Source organism: Bombus impatiens, unplaced genomic scaffold (assembly GCF_000188095.3).
Source record: "Bombus impatiens unplaced genomic scaffold, BIMP_2.2 scf_0377, whole genome shotgun sequence".
Lineage (NCBI taxonomy): Eukaryota > Metazoa > Arthropoda > Insecta > Hymenoptera > Apidae > Bombus > Bombus impatiens.
In genome coordinates, this window is record NT_176796.1 from 723,527 (window position 1) to 730,026 (window position 6,500).

General features: G+C 46.6%; 1 protein-coding gene across 1 annotated transcript in view; it reads left to right on the forward strand.

The window, feature by feature from the left end:
• Nucleotides 1–395: 395 nt before the first annotated feature.
• Nucleotides 396–6,500, forward strand: part of LOC100740708 (facilitated trehalose transporter Tret1) — a 27,303-nt gene continuing 21,198 nt past the window's right edge. The window contains exon 1 of the mRNA XM_024367937.2: nucleotides 396–702. The gene's annotated coding sequence lies outside the window, so the exon portion shown is untranslated. The remainder of the gene's footprint in view (nucleotides 703–6,500) is intronic.

Sequence of the window (6,500 nt, forward strand, 5' to 3'; positions counted from 1 at the left end):
ATACGCGCAGGCGATAACTAGACTTTATTTTTATCGAAGAACACACGTTCGATCTATCCTTCGTTCCCTTCTTTTTTCTTTTTAAATAATAGAGCTACAAATAAGCTTCTGCTGCGACACGTACGATACCGTTTAAACGAATTGCAAAACGAAATTCTACCGATGTTTCGAGGATTGCGTCTCTCGGTGTGCATAGGCAAAATACCGATTGCAACGAGAGGAGAAGACGCGCCGTGTCACGAGATTCGACGCCGGCATCATCCGCTTCTCTCGTGTATCGAAATTTCTTCGTGCATGCGTAATTAAAAATACATGACGCAAGATGCGATCTCGCCAAATGGATCATCCTGTCCTATTTTAAACCGTCGAAACCATCTTCGTGCCATATTTACCTTTTCGAGTGGGGCGGACTAGCCGAACGACGAGACGTTAATTAGCGTTTAATTCTCGATCTACGCTCAGTTGGAGTGGCGATCGTCGCGTTATCGAGGGTCAGTCACAGAGACGGCTATATTCCGCGGACTGTTGCGTGGAAAAACGGTCGCGTACCAAAGCACGTTCACGTTTATCCGTGTGTGTCCGATGGTACACATTCTCGGATAAAGAACGGTTCCAGTTCGTTGTATAACGATTATCGAGTGTCTCTATTACAGGTGTTTCTTAGGGAAAATACCATTTTGACAAAGTGCGCCCACCTTGTCGGTAAGTGGATCGTTCTTTCACTTTCTCTGGTTTCGCGCTAAACTCGCGTCCCTCCTTTTCTCGCGTCGTATCTTCCTTTCCCCGATTCTTTTCCCGAATCACGATTGGAGATATTTCTCGGCTGACGCGCCACCGCGTTATGTTATGTTTCTTCTCTCCGCGTGGAGATACACAGCGACGCTGGGAGACTCGAGGGTGGAAGATTTATCGAATTCTGGGCAAGTCTGGATCCAACGAAAGATGGACTTTCCAGTGGCCAGGAAATCTACCGGAATCGATAACTCCGATCCCATCGGCGTCCCCGAAGTCGAGGACGAACGATCCTCGAAGAACGTTTTTACCCGTCGCGTTCTCCAAGAGTTCACGATCGAGCGACGAAAGGTTGCGAAACGAAGATTCCAGTGATTCGACGATCGCCGGTACGAACACTTCGAAGGAAAACTCGTTGCCTCGCGTTCCTCCGTGTCCAAGCGAGTTTCAGATCGACGTACGATCCACGTTCTCGCGACGCTTTTGTTCCACCGTACGAGAATTTCATTTCCGAGCAGCGTCTGATCGTTCGTAGAAACCTGCGATCGTTCGTAAAAAGAATCGCAACCGTCGAACCCTGCGAACAAACGTGCCGATTACTCGGAGATTCTTTCTTTTGCTCGCGCGTCTGTATCGTCGTTTAATAGTACCGCCTACTATCGACGCACCTATACAAACGAAAGACACGAACGATAAACCAACGGAAACGTAGCAGATCGCGAAACGTCGGAATTATAGCACCGATCGTCTTCGAGCATCGTCTTCCTCGAATCGATTCGTAATTGGTCACGTAGTTTCCGATAACGTAACGATTACCGAACGAAATAGATCGCGCGGTACAACGATTCAGGATCGACGACGTGCCTCGTCCCTGGCGTCGGCGCGATTACCTCTCGCTTTGATCAACGTGGTCTTGGAATTACCACAGTCGTTCGCTTTTTCAATAATGCTCCACCTATGTCTAGAGGTTTGCGTCACCCGACGATCCGTCCGAAAGTCAAAGAAAAAGGGAAGATTTCCGCTCGTTGCTTCGAGCCTCGAATTCGATTTACTTTGATCGATCGGTAATAGAATCGGCAATATTTGACAACGCGCTTGCGTTTTAAGGCTAAATAAGTACTCGAACGCGTACGATGGCAGATAACCGAATTCGTAATTGTAAAATATCTTCTTCGACGCACGTTTTCGCAATGCGCGTAAGCGATCCTCGATTATCTTCGGTGGAAAGCTCGTCTTCGCGAAACGGTTTAATATCGGCTGCAAATAAACGACAGAAGATACGAAACACGGGGTCGAGATCAAATACAAGATCGAACGCGTTCGAAAGAACAGAACAGAACAGATCGGAACGGTAACAAATCGTTATTTTCTTTCTTCGCCTCTATCCGCAAGAGCGGACGATCGGTTAGCGGGCAGAAATAATCTCTGGTGCGAGTTTCGGCGGTCATATTCCGGTCGTAGAGCAAGATTCACCGATCCGAGCTAACGATTCGCGTACGCGAATTCGAGGGTCGAGCACGGGTCCGATTTCGTCATCGTCGACCAAATATTCCAGCCACGAATCCTTCTTTCACGCGATTTCTCGTACGCGGTTTCCTCTCCATCTTATCGGCCGATAACATTTTTTCGGTAGCAGATAATGGCCGTGACAAATAAGTGGTTCTCGAGTTGTAGATAATCTGTCGAACATAATTCGCGATTTTCTTTCGCATTTCCATTTAAGTGGTATCGCGATGGTAGTCGCGTAACTCTGAAAAAACTTCTTGGAACGAGATAGATACCGCGAATGGCAGTGGTGGTGGGAACGATACCGGAGATTTGGAAATTAACCAAGAGCTTTTAATTGCCCTGTTTCGAGCACTCGCGGCATTCTGATAATTTCGATAATCGGCGTGGAATTATCTCGGAACGAATATTTCGAATTAAAACTAGTATCGCGAGCCGAAAAACGTTCGTCGTTGAAGGTATTTAAACAAATACACGCGAAAGGACAGGAACGCTGCCGAGATAGAGATCGATCGATATCGAAAATACTTGAACGAAAGCGTCGCGCGTATTCTTGTAAACACCATCGATGTTATTACAGTTATGTTTGCTCGCGAAGCGTTGTACATATCGCGAGTGGGCGTATGAAAAATGAGAAAACAGAAAAGAACGAAAACAGACGATCTAATCGCGTAGCTACCTTTTCTTCGAGAGACGCGCCTGTCGTGTAAATATACGATACTTCGTTTTACCATCGACGTTCCGAGTATCGTTGTAGTTGTACGTTACGCCAGTGTTGTTTCTTTGTCTAATTATCGTGTAATTAAGACATCGTGGTCTAAAAAATGACTAAGAAAACGAAATAAATTACGTAATGTTTTAGCATTGCATAATGCGTTGCAAATACCGGTAGAACGTTTATTTCGCGAGCAGACGGTATCGACGTCGATGTTGTTCCTCGATACGATTTCGCGTAACGAAAATAATTATATTACCGAAAATTGATTCGGACGACGCGAAAACCGAGAACGCAGCGACGCGTCTGCTTAGAGGCGTCGAATTGTGGAGGGGATTTCCGAATTGCGGCAGTCGGGCGCCGGCATTCGAACGAAGAGGACGCGCGTTGCGCGTACTCCTTATCGTTACATTCCGCGTGTAACGTGCAACATTACGTATGTTACGTGTTCCGCGCTTATATTTCAAACATTTAACGTTTTATTTATACGTATGTGTACGTATGTATGCGTGCAATTTTACAAAATTTTCAGGCTACGCGTAATACGCGACAATGTACAAAATATTTCGTACAAAGCACTTGTCGTAATATTTAAAGAACGAAACGAGTTTCTGTTCGGATTCTACGAGAAATTAACATTTTTTTGCAGAGAACTTGCTTCGGATTTTATAATAAAAATCTTCGTTTCTATCGACTCTTTGCCGGGATAGGAACCAACGGAGCGGATTTTTAATGAAAAAACGCTTCCGGCTCTTGTAACATCCTTCTCGTTGCCAGCACTTTGATCGATGCAACCTTCGGTAATCCCGAGATTCTAGAAATCAATTAACTCGGCCCCAGGTTCCGAACGTACGAGCACGGAAGACCCCGCTCGTTTGATCACGGCGTACCGATACCTTTCCTCTTTTATCTTTATCGATCTTTCCGATAAACATCGGATGGAACTCGCCTCGTTTTTAAAACAAACTATCGTCGGAACGCTGTTCTTTACGTTCATAAACTTTCTCTCTCCTTTCTTTTTTTTTTTATTTTTTTTCAAGCCTTACACTGCGAGCGTTCCACGGTAACACGCAGCATCTCGCTTCGATTTTCCTTCGATCTCGTCGAGCGATCGTAACGACCAGCGACGAGTAACGAGTACGAGAAAAGCTTGTACGTGAGACGAATGTAACGCGTTTCGCGTACTAGGCAAATCGTTGTAGTACGCTGCAGAGTGTTCGCGTAGCGCGTGAATGAAAATCGACGAGCGGAACGATCGTTGCGAGTATGAATGAAACTGAAATGCGCATGGAGAGACGCGTAGGACGAGGAAGTAGCAAAGACACGCAGCCGTCTTGGTGCAACTCGAGTCGGCTAAACGTCGGTCAAAGATAAAATAAAGTTCGACATCCGGGAAATTGTGATGATTGACGCAACTGAAACTGCGATCATTGACGTCGAAAGATTATATAAACGATATAAAGGAACGCGTCGTTATTTATTTGATAGTCGTACGTAGACGATCGTTCAACGTGGCTAATGGAATTCATACGCGACAGTTGTTCTCTTCTCTTCTATCGTCGATTTACGTCCACCCTACTGCTATTTGCATTCGTACGTTAGTGTATTTTCGATTAATCGCGGGGAGACGCAATCGCGAGGAAACGCGTCAACGGCAGTCGCAAATTCCCGTTACGATTATAATAATCGACACCACGAGTCGATCGATCCCCTGATTTCCGTTAAGATAATAGGAGTGGTTGGGAGGGTACAACACCGTGATTCACAGGGTTATAAGGTTTTTATTTTTAACGCTTGAGTTACACCGTTGCTTACGATATATATCGTCGACAATGAGTTGGCGTATACGGATGCGATACACTGGCACGATATTCGTTGGTGATCGAGCGAGGCTCTTAGAGTTTTGTTATAGTTGACGTAGCAAAAGGGAAAAGGCAGAACCCGTTACTGACGCTATTCTAAAGTTGTAGAATAAATAAGGTACAGCGACGACGCTGTGTCGAAGGAAAGCTAGCGACGGGCGTGTCTAGCGCACGGGACCGTCGGATTTGTTCGTGACATTTTTGGTCAGGAAAACGAGGGCAGCGTACCTTGCTTCTGATTGGATAAACGAAGCTCGGTGGACTAGGAAGGGTCGTACCCGTGTCAAGCCGTAGTAGACGATACTCTTTAGAAAGCGATTTAGAAAAAAGATCTGTTCGGTCCGAAGGACCTTAGCTAGCGAATTACTGGGATTTACCACGGGTCTTTGAGACTATCGAGGGTACGCGGTAGGGATGAGCGGACATCTGGTTCCCGTCTGGCCCGCGGTGTACGGCCTGGTCTAGGTAGAGGGTCGTTCGACGTAACGATTAGCATATATAGCACTCCAATTCGATCGTTTCCTTCGAAACCTGTTCGCGACAGCGTGTGTATCGCCACGTTGAACGTTGGCATTCGCATTTCCAACCCCGTTAGCTCGCGTCCAACCCTTTCGCACGAGTGCAGCTGCCGTGGTACACGTGCAGTCCGATTTGGTATCGATCTTTTGCGCCGATGCTAGGGGCGCGTAATAGGCGAAGGGTAAAGTCTTTTCAACCGCCGCTGCTGACCGACTTAATTCGCGGCCGTTACGACACAGATTCGTATTCGTTCGATCGCGACAAACGTTTCGAAACCCGAAGAAAAATCCGATACGTTAGATAATGCAGATACGGAGAACAATCGCGATCGTCCAACAGCGATATACAGAGAAGGACGAGCGAAGATTTCTCGATGACGGCACTTCTTTTTTACGCGTCTATCGCAACCTTTTTCTTAGATTCGCTTGCAAAGTTTCCATCCGAATGGTAAAGAAAGACACGATGATATAAATTTTTAGCATGTTCTGGCTAATTCGAGTTTCCTTAAGAAAATCAAAGATCAACGGGCTATCGCGTTCAGTAGGCTGTCCTGCAAAGGCGCGAAACGAAAACGATGGAATTATTCGTCGTTCTCTTGCCTTTATATCGCGATTTTGCATCGCGTTTCCAACGACCGAGAAACACACCCGATCTCGGCTCTTTTTCTTACTCGAGCGAGCTCGTTTCTTTCCGATGATAAAATTTCTCTCGGACAGCTGCGTAGATCGACGAGATACGCAAACGATAACGAACGCGAAGAAAAAATGTTCCGTAATTATAATTATATAATACAACGTAACGATCGACGAGGCGATGGAATCCGCGATGGAACGTAAGCGACAACACGTAGGACGATCGTTAACTTGGCCAGGCCATTGCAGGTTGCACGACCCTGACCTTCGGTCTGGCGACGCTAACGCTAACGTTCGCGTTAAAAGCGTCCGGCTTTACGAGCTTGGCAGCTTGGAAACGGGAAACGTAGGCGAAGCAACAACCGCGCGATGTAATCGTCCGATCCAGAACCATAGATTTTCGTACAGCCTGTTTAACACGCTCGATAGCCGCGCGAATAGCAGCACGACTATCCGTGGTGGTGAAAAAGCGAAACGATCGGCGCCGCTTGGCGCCTGTTGGCGTTTCAACCCCGTCGGTCGACCGTATCGACC